Below are 18,179 nucleotides of genomic sequence, written 5' to 3' on the forward strand. Positions count from 1 at the left end.
GAAATAAAAGATCCCAGAAATGTTGCATAGGGACAAAAAGGTTATTTCTCTCAAATGTTGTGCACAAATTTGTTTACATCCCTGTTAGTGAGCATTTCTCCTTTGCCAAGATAATCTAGCCACCTGACAGGTGTGGCATATCAAGAAKCCGATTAAACAGCATGGTCATTACACAGGTGCACCTTGTGCTGGGGACAATAAAAGGCCACTCTAAAATGTGCAGTTTTGTCACACAACACAATGCCACAGATGTCTCAAGTTGAGGGAGCGTGCAATTGGCATGCTGACTGCAGGAATGTCCACCAGAGCTGTTACTAGAGCATTGAATGTTAATTTCTCTACCATAATCCGCCTCCAAATGTCATTTTTGAGAATTTGTCAGCACGTTCAACCGGCCTCAAAAACACAGACCACGTGTAACCACGCCAGCCCAGGAACTCCACATCTGGCTTCTTCACCTGTGGGATCATCTGAGACCAGCCACCTGGACAGCTGATGAAACTGTGGGTTTGCACAACCAGGAATTTCTGCACAAACTGTCAGAAACCGKCTCATGGAAGCTCATCTGCATGCTCGTCGTCCTCACCAAGGTCTTGACCTAAATGCAGTTCGGGGTCGTAACCGAGAAGTGTGCTCTTCACGGATTAATCCCGATTTCAACTGTACCGGGAAGATGGCAGACAGCATGTATGGCGTCGTGTGGGCGAGCGGTTTTCTGATGTCAATGTTTTGAACAGAGTGCCCCATGGTAGTGGTGGGGTTATGGTATGTGCAGGCATAAGCTACGGAAAACGAACACAATTGCATTTTATCRACTTCATGTTTCAGCATGATAATGCACAGCCCCATGTCACAAGGATCTGTACACAAGTTTGGGATGCTCTTGATCGACGTGTACGACAGCATGTTCCAGTTCCCGCCAATATCCAGCAACTTCGCACAGCCATTGAAGAGGAGTGGGACAACATTCCACAGGACACAATCAACAGCCTGATCAACTCAATGCGAAGGTGATGTGTCACGCTGCTTGAGGWAAATGGTGGTCCCAACAGATACTGACTGGTTTTCTGATCCACGCCACTAYTTTCTTTTAAARGTATCTATGACCAACATATGCATATCTGTATTCCCAGTGATGTGAAATCCATAGATTAGGGCCTAATGAATTCATTTCAATTGACAGATTTTCTTATATGAACTGTAATTCAGTAAAATCTTTGAAATTGTTGCATGTTGCGTTAATTTTTGTTCAGTGTAATTAGTGCATTTTCCTTTTCTGGTGGATGATGCTAGAGAAGGAGATGGAGAGACAGAGGGTAAAGGAGCTTGGATATGATAGACTATGCCTGAGATGGCATATCTTACCTTGTATTCATCCTTCATATGTGCCGTTGCTATAACTCACTTGTYTACAATGGGAAATCAGACATTAACACTTCCAGGTCTCAGAATCTCAGAATGTTCTGTTCTTGTCCAAAGTTCAAATATGAATCTGACGACTTGTGCCTGTACTTAAGTAGAAGTCACATCCCAGGCCTGAGCCCTGAGAGCTCACACAGAGGATTCTGGTCCATTAATGTTGCAAGGGGATGAGGACGGACAGGGGATTACCATTGTGACTATGGATTTGGAGAAGTGTGTCATCTCTATGCGTCATCATTATAGCTATCTCCTTTCACATGTGATCTGTTTACATCAACACAACCAACAGACACAATACTGGTAACTTATCTCAAACTGGTAATGATGATGGATGTCAAGCGGTCCAAAGTTGAGAGGCATTAGACCATCTTGGTAACAGATAACGTGTGTGTGTGTGTGTGTGTGTGTGTGTGTGTTGTGTGTTGTGTTTGTGTGTGTGTGTGTGTCACCCTGCATGATAGATTCCTTAGCCAATGGTAGAGACCAGAGGTCACCACACACAAGGTCTACAACACATTTATAGAGGGTCACACAAGAGCTTTACCTCAGGTGAAATACCACCCTGATAGCATTGACTGAATTTAGGCCATAGTCCATCATGTCCAAGCTCCTCTACCCCCTCTCTCTCCCTTTCCTTCTTATTCTCTATAGACCAGCATCATCCACCATAAATCATCATCATCATCCACCATCATCCACCAAAATCATGGCCACTATTCAGTAGGTGTCAAAACCTTTTCCTTAAGGAAATTGACCTGGGTCTGAAAAGTGAACGGATCATGGTCACTAAATCCGTCGGAAACAAGTCTTTGTGGTGTGAGGCTGGAACGTAACAGGAGCTAGCAACCCTCCACCGTGCCTGTCCTYCACAGCAGATAACGTGATGACAGTCTGTTCTCACAAACACTGCTGCTGTCACCAGGCCATAGATTSAGTTTCTCTGCTACACTGGACAACCATCAAACACACAAAAACTCTGTYAGGCATTGGAGTCCTTGGGCATAGGAGTTACCTTCAGTTATCATCTTCTTAACCTTACAGTAGCATCTTAWTACTTTGAATATTCAAATATTTAGGACCAAACATGGTTTATGCAAAACACGTTTGTTGAAAATGGTCTTGKAAGTGAATTAGAAGCTATTTGAGCCACTGTAACAATGATGATTAGAGCACATCTGTAATTATGTTTATCTTTACCTGTATAAGAAACTGACAACCGACCTATAAATGTATGTTTTGAGCCATCAAACTAACAGATCAGATGTGTTGGATGAGCTTTCAAAAACATGTATCTGCCAGACAACACAAAATACAGAAATATTTGCAATGGAATATTAGGATGTTTCCATTTCAGCGATTAGTTATTTCAAATGTCCTATAGGGATATAACTCTTAACATATTTTATTGTAAAAAGTAATCATTTCAGATAGCCCAAATTAATTTAATGTTAAAATAAAAAKAAAAGTGAACTTACCTTTCAGCTGAGGACATTCAGTTCCCTTCAAAGTGGTACCCAGATGTAAGACGTGTTTGTGCGTAAATTACAGTGGACACCATGGAAAAAGGGAACATTAGAATACAGAAATTAGAAGAAAAAAACAACTCAGGTAGTTGTTTCTATCCTTTCGCAGCTTGTCTCTGAAGTGCGTCTGTCACGAACTGGATAGTGTTGTGCTTGCTAAAAGCAACAGCTGGTGGCAGTACGCGCACGGCGGCAGGGATGCTGCTGAAATACACTGGAACCTTTCATCTTGTGCTCAACATTATCCACCTGACGCACGTGACCTCAGCGGCGCAAATAAATTGTATTGTCTACCAAGGATGAACCAAGTAAGATTATGAATACAATCAGAAACACTAGCGTACTTTTTTAGATAATGATCATGWGAGCTAGGATATCCCAAGTTTAACAGTTGAATGGCCTAAATAGTCCATAAACACTAGCMTGGGTACCAGTCTCTTTAGCTAATCCACTCCCTGTACTCCATGTCATGTGCCAAAGAAACTGACTTTAGTCTGCCAACTTCAAATATGAATATTCTGATTAAATATGAATCCTATTCGATAAACCTCACACCTATCCTCCAATCACAACGATTATGCAAATATTGGAACACCTTTTTTTCTTCACAGAACACGTTGGTATCCGATTGCTATAGCAACCATTTTCTGTTTGTCCAGAGATGAAACCAGTCTGTCAAAAGTTGCAAACTCATGTCTAAATTCTCAAACTAAATACATACTGCAATTCCAACCAGAAAACGTCTTAGGTTTGATTTTAAGCCTCGAAATACAACAACTTGCCTAGCTACCTGGTAAATGTTTGTTTTTGACGTTGTTATACATTCTAATTATATTTTCTAGGCTTGACATGTTGTCATGGAAAATAGTCATGTTATATCCAACAASCAATGAGCAATTCAAATCCAGCACATACTGAACATTGAGATTGCTGAAAGGCCAGTATCTTTGGTAAGGAGTGGCATGAACAAGAGTGGAATGTTAGCTGAGGAGACTGGTACTCAAACTACATAAACACAATTAAATGTTATATGAGCTCTTAAAATGTAGTCTAACAGATAAAGAAATTCGGAAATTCTAAAATAGGCATACATTTTACGAAATACATAATAAACCTTTGTTGGCTAAATGCTTTCACCTGTTCGCAAATTGCAGTTCATTATCTATATCAAAGGGGGGCACTGATACCAATCTTGTCTGCGCGTTCTGTTTCGCAAAAAAAAACTGTCCCTCTCGACTTGCCATAGGTTGACATTACATGGTCAAACATGGCTGCACACACAATGAACAAATCCATTTTGTCCTTAGGACAAATAAATGGTCGCATTTATGGAATTCATGTGCTTAACCCGTTAAATAGGGCTACATGCGCGACGGCGTTGTCTACTAATAATTCTCGTCAGAATAAAGGTGAGTTTACATGCAATATGCTGTCACGACGAGGAACCTGCTAACATGGTCCCGATTGTCTAATTGTTTCCTAAGAAAATTAGACAACATGGTTAGCTTCATTTAAAAACGTTTTTTAATGTAACCTTTATTTTACTAGGCCGTTAAGAACAAATTCAGATTTACAATCACGGCCGGTTGTGATACAGCCTAGAATCGAACCAGTGTGTTTGTAGTGATGTCTCTAGCACTGAAATGCAGTGCCTTAGACCGATGCGCTACTCGGGAGCCCAATGAAATTGGATATGTTTTTCTGACACAATCAATATCAATTTTAGGCTTTCCTAACAGAAGCCCACGGAGAGAGGTGAGGAACAAGTAATGTTTGTTGTAACGAGTCAAAGTTCATGATACTCACTCGAACACAGGTGGGATTGCAAATGTTSATAAACGTGTGCAAAACAAATATTTTCCAATCCAAGCGTAGYTAGCGGATTGTAACGGGCTAATGTGATGGATGCTCCATTAGCAGTTACAGGATAGGTGCTGTTTGGTACGGAGGTAAAGACAGTTTCAGGTTGGATATTCACCTGTAGTTTTCCTTGCGTCCACCAACAGCAGTTAGGGACCGTCAACATAGTGACACATCACATTTTTCACATTTCAATAGCTCTTTAACCATTATTCCTAAAACGTTCAAAACTGGTTCTAGCTAACCCGGTGGCAACCACATTGAGCACACGTTTTTTTTTTGTCGATTTACATCTCGCACTATTTTAAATTATTCATTTACATTTTTTTAAATTTAATAGCTCTTTGGTCATGTGACCTACTGACTTAAAACAAGGGTCAGAATGTACACTCAGCGGCCCTACACGTTCCACACCCTTTAGTTTGTCCATTTTCATCTCACTCAATTTTCCATTAATTTTCCATGTTTTGCAATGTTTCTAATATCAATAGCTTCTTGGTCATGTGACCTACTGACCACAAACAAGGTTCAGAATGTCCACTGACTACCCTTCTATATTGCACACCCTTTAGTTTGTCCATTTTCATCTCACACGATTTGACATTAATTATTCAAAATGTTACATTTCAATAGCTCCTTGGTCATGTGACATACTGACTTCAAACATGGTTCAGAATGTCTACTCAGTGGGCCTACACATTGCACATCCTTTAGTGTGTCCATTTTCATATCACACGATTTTACATGAATTTGCCTACTCTGCCCCACTGAAGGACAGTGTCACTCACACACTTGTTCACTTGGGCCTTCTCCCTGGGGCCTTCCTGACCTCCAGGTAGGCCCACATTGACCTGGTGACCTCTGACTCCTGGCCTCTAGGCCTACACTCCCTGCCCGCCTGCCTGCCCTGGGCCTGAGAGTGTGTAGCTTACTCCCTGGAACTACAGACTAGAGGTCGACCGATTAATCGGAATGGCCGATTAATCGGGCCGATTTCAAGTTTTCTTAACAATCGGAAATCGGTATTTTTGGGCGCCGATTTGCCTATTTATTTATTTTTTTATATATTTTTTTACACATTTATTTAATCTTTATTTAACTAGGCAAATCAGTTAAGAACACATTCTTATTTTCAATGACGGCCTAGGAACAGATTTTTAACCTTGTCAGCTCGGGGGATCCAATCTTGCAACCTTACAGTTAACTAGTCCAATGCTCTAACACCTGATTACATTGCACTCCACGAGGAGCCTGCCTGTTAGCGAATGCAATAAGCTAAGGTAAGTTGCTAGCTAGCATTAAACTTATCTTATAAAAAAACAATCAATCAATGACTGTCATTGCTCCAATGTGTACTTAACCATAAACATCAATGCCTTTCTTAAAATCAATACACAAGTATATATTTTTAAACCTGCATATTTATCTAAAAGAAATCCAGGTTAGCAGGCAATATTAACCAGGTGAAATTGTGTCATTTCTCTTGCGTTCATTGCACGCCGAGTTAGGGTATATGCAACAGTTTGGGCCGCCTGGCTCTTTGCGAACTAATTTGCCAGAATTTTACGTAATTATGACAACATTGAAGGTTGTGCAATGTAACAGGAATATTTAGACTCATGGATGCCACCCGTTAGATAAAATACGGAATGGAATAAACGTTTTGTTTTCGAGGTGATAGTTTCCGGATTAGTCAAAGGTATATGGTTTAGAGAGAAATAGTCGACGCGTTATAATTCCTGTAATAACTTGCGGCTGAATTTAAAAGGGGTTCCTTCGTTATTTTACCGTTCATGTCTTCCATAGAGAATGTCTTGATCTACTTCAAATAAGGTCTGTGTTTCGTGCAGGCTTAAACCGCCTCGACGTTTTGATACCYGTGTAAATCTCACTAGGATAAGGTAACGTTTGTCAACATATTTTCATAAATCCACTCTACAATTTTTTTTATCTTCGCTTTTTTTTCCGTTTATCAGAGTTACCTTGTCCTATGGATATCTACACAGTTATAAAATTGGCACGGTGATGTAAGCCTACACGAAACACAGACCTTATTTTAAGTGAATCTAAAAATATCCTATGAAATAAATGAAGGAACCGCTTTTCAGATTTTGCTAGAAGGTGTCATGGGAATTATGACTCGCACTTTGGTTGTCAATTCTTACCATGCCCATTATTAAAATAGGATTTCCTACATATAGAAATTAAAGTTTTTGTTTTCAACATTCATCACAGGTAACTTAAACTCTATTTTTATTCAAACAGTTGAGAGTATTTGTCTCCTAAGCAGACTTCAGTATCATTGTCATTTCAGAGCTGTGTGTGTGTATTTATGTATTATATTAAGTTAAAATGTGTTCATTCAGTATTGTTGCAATTGTCATTATTACAAAAATGTGTGTATGATATATATATATTAAAAACTTTAAAAAATATATATATTAAAAACTTTTAAAAAATATATATATAAATCAGCCGATTTAATCGGTATCGTCTCTTTTTGTCCTCCAATAATCGGTATCGGCATTGAAAAATCATAATCGGTCGACCTCTACTACAGACCTCCAGGCCTCCACACCTACTCTCCCTACCTGGTCATCACCCCTCTCCCCTGGCCTTAGAGTATAGCTTACTCCCTGGAATTACTAAGAAATCTATAGTCCCACTGTCAGGAACCACGTGCGCCTGGTGATCCGCCCACTTTTTTCTGCTCACAGACTAAGTCCCCACTCCAACCTCCATGGCCTGAGTGCTGCCCCTGAGTCCGGCCACCCCTGCTTGGACTCAGTGCCCCCCGCCTTGATGGAGGCCTCCTTGTGCACCTAGTAACCTGAAACAAGYTCTGTGCACCTGGTGACCCGCACGCTTTTATCCGCTCATAGACTAAGTCCCCAACCTCCACAGCCTGAGTACTGCGCCCAGCCCCTGAGTAACTCCCAGTGGTATCATCAGAGGCTTTTCTGTCTTACAAACTGGACATCAGTTGCCACTACTAACCTTCAGCAGACTTTAACTGTTTATTTTTTACACCCAATCTGCATGAAGTGCCAGTGCAATACTTATAGGCTTGAGAACCAAATACCCCTCACAGTATCTAGCGGCAACAGAAAATAATAATCATCCCCTTTCAATCAATTGCTTGCCCAGTCAGCCCTCCGGGACAGAACCATAGGAACCACCTTTACCAGCGCTTCATTGATATTCCTCACTTTGACATGAGGGGGGGGTCACAGTCACCCCACGGGTGATTTTGAGTGTGACCACGACAGGTGAGTACGCTCCTTTGAATTTCATGAAGTTGACATTCAGTGATCCGTGCCCAGTGGGAACCTAGGCTTCTTCCATCTGTTTTATGGTTCCGTAGCAAATCAATGGGTGTGGATGGTACTACCCACATCAGATGTAGGCCTCCCTCCCCAGATAAGCTGGCCATACCTCTTCCCACTTCGTAGGGCATGAGCCAGATCCATGCAATGCCCTATCATTGCGGGGCCAATGGGTTTAGTATCCGCCTCAAGTCTAGTGAGCGTAGAGGAGACCTCCCCACCTACAATGTGTGGGGCTGGGGAGATCCACGAGAAGGGCCTGGCGAGCGTCTAGAGTTGCCGCCGCCGGACCCAATCCCCCACCGGTCTGCCTTCGGCCCACTGACTGACACCACCCCGACGAACTCTCGCACGCAGCCCCTTGTGAGACCACACACGAGAGACCGCGAGATGGGCCGCACAACGAGCTTCCAATGGTGGTGAGAGGAGGGCGACRGAGCGACTGCTCCCCTAGAGGCGGCTCGAGCCCAGCCCCACTTCGCACCCCAGCCTGACCGACCCAGCCGTTAGAGCCAATCTTTATCCCGAAGTTACGAATCTCTTTTGCCAACTTCCCTTACCTACATTCTTATAACATGCCAGAGGCTGTTCACCTTGGAGACCTGCTGCGGATATGTATACGGCCCGGCATGAGATTTAAAACCTCTCGCTCTGATTTTCAAGGGCCAGGGAGAGCTCACCGGACGGTGCCGAAACTACAACACTTTCCAGGGCTTGGGCCCCTCTCTCTCACAAAGAAAAGAGAACTCTCCCCGGGGCTCCCGTCAGCTTCTCCGGGATCGGTCGCGTTACCACACTGGATGCCTCGCGGCGCCCATCTCCGCCAGTCCGTGGACATTCTGAATCTTGTTTGAGTCCAGTAGGTCATATTACTAAGGAGCTATTGAAATTAGAAAGTTTGAAAAATGTATGTAAAAATGTGTGAGATGAAAATGGACAAACCAAAGGGTGTGCAATATAAAAGGGTAGTCAGTGGACATTCTGAACCTTGTTTGAGCCAATGAGCTATTGAAATTCGAATGTAAAAAAAAAAGAAAAAAAAAAGTTTAATTCAACTAGGAATACAAAATGCTGCTCACATTTCCACATGTTTATTCGCTTTGGAAAGCTAATTAATGTCAAAATCGTGAAAATAATACCTGTGCAATGCTGTGCGCAATTTTTCCGGTATCATGACACTTTATTTGGAGTCTGTGGCTCAAGTGGTTTGGAAGCTATTGAGGTTTGAAAGCGCGAATATCCGTCGAATATCCAACCTGAAACTGTCTACCGCGGTCTGTTTGGTGTACCACAGAAAATGTTTGAGCAACCTTAAAGAGCGATAGCTTCGTCCCGCAACTAGACATTTTAAATGTATATTAACAATTTAGACTTTTACTTGTAATGTTACAGATAACATAATAATAACTGAGCATTTTCAAAAGTCTGACGAAGCACCTGCAACTAGACAGGGGACATGTTTTTGAAGATACTGTACGTTTGGCCAAATCAAGAACGAAGGTGGTATCGCCAAATTGTACCACTTTCACATTAGCTCGTTACAATCTTAACTAATCCAAATGTAGATTTTTGGTTGGGTTTTATAGCAGTAAAGATTAAAAACATTACATACTGGCAGATGTAGCCGTACAAGTTAGCTAATTACCATAAGTGAATAACGTTATCATAGTTCCAAGGTGTTAATGGTGAGAATTGTTTGCACTCCATACCTGGGCGGCATCCACAATTTTCTTGTCACCTAAATAAATACAACTTTCTGGTCACTTGTGTGCTAGTCTCACAAGCCATCATTGCTACCTGTGTGCTGAAGTAAACAGTGACCCATGACCCAACATAGTGCCCTCTAGTGTACAAATTAAGTGGAAATATACAAAGACATTAAAAATATATAGACTACACAACCCAACAAGCACGCCAACATGACTCTTTCTGGCTACAGCACATTATGGTCCCTGGGTAGAGGCTCACGTCATGAAATCAGCCCAGATAATTTACCAATAAAACTAATTCTGAGGAATGTATTATCAAGTTTAGACRAAGCTGTATATTGACAGAAATAAAGCTTTATTTTGAAGTTGTTGTGACATCTCTATTTAGTCGCCTTTTTCTCTGTTCCCTGTCTCCATGGTGTGTCAGGCGGGTGACCCCAGGACAGATAGGATGCCTGTAGACCAGGACTGGACAGCAGTGTACCCGACCGCTGCCCCCTTCAGACAGGGCTCTGTGCCCCTGCCTGTCCGCATGGGCTTCCCAGTGAAGAGAGGGGTGCCTCCGGAGAAGGGCAACCTAGAGCTCATCAAGGTCAGTTCCTCACCTCCAACCTGACATGTCAGAGCTTTTGATTATGCATTGGGATGGAAATCATTTGTACCATTTAAGGCATATTGTATTGTGCTGTCAGATCATACAGGCATTTATGAAAACTCTTGTCTGTTTCAGATTCCAARCTTTTTGCATTTAACTCCAGCAGCCATAAAGAAACACTGCAAAGCTCTAAAGCGTAAGTCACTAAGTGCTTATTGGGTGGTAGTATTTAATTAACAATTATACAACGGGTGGGTCTAATCCTGGATGTTGATTTGGTTAAAACCGCGTTCCAGCCGGTGTCTATTACACAAGATACCACCGGCTAAGGGTATGAAGTTGAAATGCCTATTCACTATTCCATCTGACTGCGCAATCCACTGTCTCATCAGCCCAGCCAGGCATGTTATATACTAGATCTCCACTGTAAAAAAGCATCGAGATATTATCTCACTTTTTTTGGGGGGGACTAGCGTTTGGTTTTCAACAGTGGAGATTTGTATTAACTTTGTTGTCTCCAACATTTGCAACATTGTTTCAATATTGAAATTCGACCTCCAGCTGTCCTGTAGTTCTGATTGTGTCAGGAAATCGAAAGTCGAAATCCAGTCGAAATCATTTTTTATGTTTCCTTTTAATGAACTAGGCAAGTCAGTTAAGAACAAATTCTTATTTTCAATGACGGCCTAGAAACAGTGGGTTAACTGCCTTTTTCAGGGACAGAACAACAGATTTTCTTTACCTTGTCAGCTCGGGGATTCGATCTTGCAACCTTTCGGTTACTAGTCCAATGCTCTAACCACCAGGCTACCTGTGCCTCATGAATCGGCATCATTTTTATACACTACCATTCAAAAGTTTGGGGTCACTTAGAAATGTCCTTGTGTTCGAAAAGTTATTAAAAATGCATCCATTAAAATAACATCAAATTGATCAGAAATATAGTGCAGACATTGTTAATGTTGTAAATGACTATTGTAGCTGGTAACGGTAGATTAATTTTTTCCCTAGCCACCGTGCTTCTACTTCTGCATTGCTTGCTGTTGGGGTTTTAGGCTGAGTTTCTGTACAGCACTTTGTGACATCAGCTGATGTAAAAAAGGGCTTTATAAATACATCTAATCTTTAATGGTATATCTACATAAGCGTACAGAGGCCCATTATCAGCAACCATCACTCCTGTGTTCCAATAGCACAGCATGTTGTGTTAGCTAATCCAAGTTTATTGTTTTAAAAGGCTAATTGATCATTAGAAACACCTTTTGCAATTATGTTAGCACAGCTGAAAACTGTTTTGCTTATTAAAGAAGCAATACAACTGGCCTTTAGACTAGTTGAGTATCTGGAGCATCAGCATTTGTGGGTTCGATTACAGGCTCAAAATGGCCAGAAACAAAGAACTTTCTTCTTGTTCTGAGAAATGAAGGCTATTCCATGTGAGAAATTGCCAAGAAACTGAAGATCTTGTACAACGCTGTGAACTACTCCGTTCAGAGAACAGCACAAACTGGCTCTTAAAAAAAAGTGGGAGGTCCTGGTGCACAACTGAGCAAGAGGACAAGTACATTAGTGTCTAGTTTGAGAAACAGATGCCTCAAGTCCTCAACTGGCAGCTTCATTAAATAGTCCCGCAAACACCAGTCTCAACGTCAACAGTGATGAGGCGACTCCGGGATGCTGGCCTTCTAGGCAGAGTTTCTCTGTCCAATGTCTGTTCTTTTGCCCATCTTAATCTTTTCTTTTTATTGGCCAGTCTGAGATATGGCTTTTTCTTTGCAACTCTGCCTAGAAGGCCAGCATCAATGTTCAACTTGCAGATCGATGTGCCACAGAGTGGACTCTGAAATTTGCAATGGCACCATGCAATGCACCCTGGACTGAAGAGGCAGACATAGGAGAAATGTGTTAGATCCTCTGTTAAATTACACAGTTCTTGAGGTTGGAATAACGCAAGAATATGATCAATGGCTCATTCGAGAGAAGACAACCTTGCGAGTTGACATTGCCCAGTATTGAAATCTGACATGTATGATAGACAATTTCACAATCTAAAAGTCTTATTTCTATTAACTTCCAGTGTAGTGAGAGTGGCTTTATCGTAATGCTACTTCATACCGGCCAAATTTCTGCCTGCTTGAAGGCCAATACCTCCGATAAACATGAAATGACCTAGGGAATCGATAGGACATTACTCAGATGCATAAAAGCAATAACATTCAAAATGGGTGAATCTTTCCTTTAAGCCTATGAAACGCTGCTCTAAGATACTTCTACAATGCATACCTTTTTCATAGTGCTGTATGATTGCAATATTCCATCATATGAACATACTTGTCACAAATAGAGAACGGCAATAGGCATGGAACCTAAAAACAATTGACAGTTATCCCTAGAAGAATTGTGATTAATCGCCAGCGATCTGCTCCACTGACACTTTTCCCTTAGATTACGACCTCGACACAGGAATTATTTAGCCATTAATCCCCCTGGATTAGCATGAGAATCAAAGATTGATATAATCTGAATGAAAAGATAATACTCTTGCATCCCTCTTAGTTGCTATCCAACTAAGTATTCTGACTCTTTACTATGAGACTCTCAGCTGCATCCTGTTTCCATTGGTCATCCTTGAGTGTTCTACAACTTGATTGGAGTCCACCTGTGGTAAATTCAATTGATTGGACATGATTTGGAAAGGCACATGCCCATCTATATAATGTCCCACAGTTGACAGGGCATGTCAGAGCAGAAACCAAGCCATGAGGTCAAAGGAATTGTCTATGGAGCTCAGAGACAAGATTGTTTCGAGGCACAGATCTGGGGAATGGTACCAAAACATTTCTGCTGCATTGAAGGTCCCCAAGAACACAGTGGCCTCCATTTTATAAATGGAATAAATTTGGGACCACCAAGACTCTTCCTAGAGCTGGCCACCCGGCCAAACTGGGCAATCAGGGGAGAAGTGCCTTGGTCAGGGAGGTGACCAAAAATCCGATGGTCACTGACAGAGCTCCAGAGTTCCTCTGTGGAAATGGAAGACCTTCCAGAAGGACAACCATCTCTGCAGCACTCCACCAATCAGGCCTTTATGGTAGAGTGGCCAGACGGAAGCAACTCCTCAATAAAAGGCACATGACAGCCCGCTTGGAGTTTGCCAAAAGGCATCTAATGGACTCAGACCCTGAGAAACAAGATTCTCTGGTCTGATGAAACCAAGATTGAACACTCTGGCCTAAATGCCAAGCGTCACGTCTGCAGGAAACCTGGCACCATCCCTTCAGTGAACTGTGTTGGCAGCATTATGTTATGGGGTTGTTTTTCAGCGGCAGGGACTGGGAGACTAGTCAGGATCGAGGTAAAGATGAACGGAGCAAAGTACAGAGCTCCTTGATGAAAACCTGCTCCAGGGCGCTCAGTACCTCAGACTGGGGGGCGAAGGTTCACCTTCCAACAGGACAATGACCCTAAGCGCATAGCCAAGACAATGCAGGAGTTGTGGCCCAGCCAGAGCCCGGACTTGAACTTGATCAAACATCTCTGGAGAGACCTGAAAATAGCTGTGCAGCGATGCTCCCCATCCAACCTGATCTGCAGAGAAGAATGGGAGAAACTCCCCAAATACAGGCGTGCCAAGTTTGTAGCATCATACCCAAGAAGAATCAAGGCTGTAATCGCTGCCAAAGGTGCTTCAACAATGTACTGAGTCAAGGGTCTGAATACTTACACTACTGTTCAGAAGTTTGGGGTCACTTAGAAATGTTCTTGTTTTTGAGAAACAGAAGTCCTCAACTGTTAGCTTCATTTAAATAGTACCTTCAAAACACCAGTTTCAACGTCAACAGTGAAGAGGCGACTCCGGAATGCTGGCCTTCTAGGCAGAGTTGCAAAGAAAAAGCAATATCTCAGACTGGCCAATAAAAAGAAAAGATTAAGATGGGCAAAAGAACACAGACTGGACAGAGGAACTCTGCCTAGAAGGCCAGCATCCCGGAGTCGCCTCTTCACTGTTGCCGTTGAGACTGGTGTTATGCAGGTACTATTTAATGAAGCTTCCAGTTGAGGACTTGTGAGGCATCTGTTTCTCAAACTAGACACTCTAATGTACTTGTCCTCTCGCTCAGTTGTTGCCTGGGGCCTCCCACTCTTTCTATTCTGGTTAGACAGTTTGTGCTGTTCTGTGAAGGGAGTAGTACACAGCGTTGTATGAGATCTTCAGTTTCTTGGCAATTTCTCCCATGGAATAGCCTTCATTTCTCAGAACAAGAAGAAAGTTATTTGTTTCTGGCAATTTTGAGCCTGTAATCGAACCCACAAAGGCTGATGCTCCAGATACTCAACTAGTCTAAAGAAGGCCAGTTGTATTGCTTCTGTAATCAGAGCAACAGTTTTCAGCTGTGCTAACATAATTGCACAAGGGTTTTCTAATGATCAATTAGCCTTTTAAAATTATCAACTTGGATTAGCTAACACAACGTGCCATTGGAACACAGGAGTGATGGTTGCTGATAATGGGCCTCTGTACGCCTATGTAGATATTCCATTTTTTTTAAATCTGCCGTTTCCAGCTACAATAGTCATTAACAATGTCTACACTATTTCTGATCAATTTGATGTTATTTTAATGGACAAAAAATTTGCTTTTCTTTCAAACAAGGACATTTCTAAGTTACCCCAAACTTTTGAACGGTAGTGTATGTAAATGTGATATTTCAGTTTGCCAAATTTTCTAAACAGTTTTTGCTTTGTCATTCTGATGTATTGTGTATAGATTGGGGGGACAATTTTAATACATTTTAGAATAAGGCTGTAACGTAACAAAATGTGGGAAAAGTCAAGGGGTCTGAATACTTTCCGAATGCACTGTATATACATTGCCTTGCAAAAGTATTCGGACCCCTTGGATTTCTTCACATTTTAATTTATTACACAGTGAAAAGAATACAAATATACAGATGATAAATATTACAGAACTTGCATGTTGTATGCAACAAGGCACTAAAGTAATTCTACAAAAAATACACAGCCTAAATGCAAAGCCTTATGTTTGGGGTAAATCCAACACATCACTGAGTAACTTCCTAATTTTCAAGCCTGTTGGTACCATCATGGTATGGGTATGCTTAACATCAAATCAAATCAAATTTTATTAGTCACATACACATGGTTAGCAGATGTTAATGCGAGTGTAGCGAAATGCTTGTGCTTCTAGTTCCGACAATGCAGTAATAACCAACAAGTAATCTAACCTAACAATTCCACAACTACTACCTTATACACACACACACAAGTGTAAAGGGATAAAGAATATGTACATAAAGATATATGAATGAGTGGTGGTACAGAACGGCATGGCAAGATGCAGTAGATGGTATAGAGTACGGTATATACATATGAGATGAGTACTGTAGGGTATGTAAACATAAAGTGGCATAGTTTAAAGTGGCTAGTAGAGAAGAGGATTTGGTAGGTGTATAGGTTACGTTTTACCAGTCAAATTCTCTGCGATTGCAATTGGGGACGATGCCCACGTCACAGAGAAGTCCAGGGCAGCTCTGTCTTTCTCTACGCTTGCAAATAACATTAAGAACCTCTTATGTAGGCGGGGTGCGATTGACCCCCAGAGAAGTCTCTCTTCTTGTAGCTTATGAAATCGTACTGACAAAGATGTTATTTTATGAAGCGGGTACTCTATGTTGTATTTGTTTTAGTGTTAAAAATTATACACACATAGCTTTGAGAAATAATACTGTAGGTACGATGGCGAAATATTACAATGTTTATTTGGTACATGTTTTGGTACATTTCTGTCACAATTGGGTATTTGGAAGATACCTTTAAGCTTAGTGTCAAGTTCTGTGTCAACAGTATTATGGGTTTTCATTACAAACAGACAGTTAGCGGAGGCATCAAAATGGCCTAGTGTGGTGGCATGGAATAGTTCAGGATGAGGCTGTGAGGAGTTCTCATATTTGCAGTGTGAGTGCGTTCGTCTGTGGACCTATTGGGTCGGTAAGCAAATTGGAGTGGGTCTAGGGTGTCCGGTAGGGTGGAGGTGATATGTGTCCTTGACTAGTCTCTCAAAGCACTTCATGATGACGGAAGTGAGTGCTACGGGGCGGTAGTCGTTTAGCTCAGTTACCTTAGCTTTCTTGGGAACAGGAACAATGGTGGCCCTCTTGAAGCATGTGGGAACAGCAGACTGGGATAAGGATTGATTGAATATGTCCGTAAACACACCAGCCAGCTGGTCTGCGCATGCTCTGAGGACGCGGCTGGGAATGCCGTCTGGGCCTGCAGCCTTGCGAGGGTTAACACGTTTAAATGTTTTACTCACCTCGGCTGCAGTGAAGGAGAGCCCGCAGGTTTTGGTGGGGGCCGTGTCAGTGGCACTGTATTGTCCTCAAAGCGGGCAAAAAGTTGTTTAGCCTGTCTGGGAGCAAGACATCCTGGTCCGCGACGGGGCTGGTTTTCTTTTTGTAATCCGTGATTGACTGTAGACCCTGCCACATACCTCTTGTGTCTGAGCTGTTGAATTGCGACTCGATTTTGTCTCTGACTGGGACTTAGCCTGTTTGATTGCCTTGCGGAGAGAATAGCTACACTGTTTGTATTCGGTCATGCTTCCGGTCACCTTGCCCTGGTTAAAAGCAGTGGTTCGCGCTTTCAGTTTCACGCGAATGCTGCCGTCAATCCACGGTTTCTGGTTGGGAATGTTTTAATCGTTGCTGTGGGTACGACATCGTCAATGCACTTCCTAATGAACTCGCTCACCGAATCAGCATATTCGTCAATATTGTTGTTGGACGCAATGCGGAACATATTCCAATCCGCGTGATCGAAGCAGTCTTGAAGCGTGGATTCAGATTGGTCGGACCAGCGTTGAACAGACCTGAGCGCGGAAGCTTGTTTGAGTTTCTGTTTGTAGGCTGGAATCAACAAAATGGAGTCGTGGTCAGCTTTTCCGAAAGGGGGCGGGGAGGGCCTTATATGCGTCGCGGAAATTAGTATAACAATGATCTAGGGTTTTTCCAGCCTGGTAGCACAATCGATATGCTGATAGAATTTAGGGAGTTTTGTTTTTAGATTAGCCTTGTTAAAACCCCAGCTACGATGAATGCAGCCTCAGGGTGTGTGGTTTCCAGTTTACAAAGAGTCAGATAAAGTTCGTTCAGGGCCATCGATGTGTCTGCTTGGGGGGAATATATACGGCTGTGATTATGATTGAGAGAAATTCCCTTGGTAGATAATGCGGTCGACATTGATTGTGAGGAGTTCTAGATCAGGTGAACAGAATGACTTGAGTTCCTGTGTGTTGTTATGATGATCACACCACGTCTCGTTAATCATAAGGCATACCCCCCCGCCCCTCTTCTTACCGGAAAGATGTTTTTTGTTTCTGCGGCGCGATGCATGAAGAACCAGCTGGCTGCACCGACTCCGTTAGCGTCTCTTGAGTTAGCCATGTTTCCGTGAAGCAGAGCACGTTGCAATCCCTGATGTCTCTCTGGAATGCTACCGTCGGCTCGGATTTTCGTCAACCTTATTGTCAAGAGACTGGACATTGGCGAGTAGTATGCTAGGGAGTGGAGCGCGATGTGCCCGTCTCCGAAGCCTGACCACGAGACGCCGTCGTTTGCCCCTTTTTCGGCGTCGCACAGGGTCGCCGGCTGGGATCAGATCCATTGTATTGGGTGGAAGGCAAAACACTGGATCCGTTTCGGGAAAGTCATATTCCTGGTAGGAA

At 42.4% G+C, this 18,179-nt stretch overlaps 1 pseudogene; it reads left to right on the forward strand.

Moving 5' to 3' along the window:
- Positions 1-8,260: 8,260 nt before the first annotated feature.
- LOC111971816 (small ribosomal subunit protein mS35-like) overlaps positions 8,261-18,179 on the forward strand; it is a 17,043-nt pseudogene continuing 7,124 nt past the window's right edge.

This window comes from Salvelinus sp. IW2-2015, linkage group LG13 (genome assembly GCF_002910315.2).
Source record: "Salvelinus sp. IW2-2015 linkage group LG13, ASM291031v2, whole genome shotgun sequence".
Lineage (NCBI taxonomy): Eukaryota > Metazoa > Chordata > Actinopteri > Salmoniformes > Salmonidae > Salvelinus > Salvelinus sp. IW2-2015.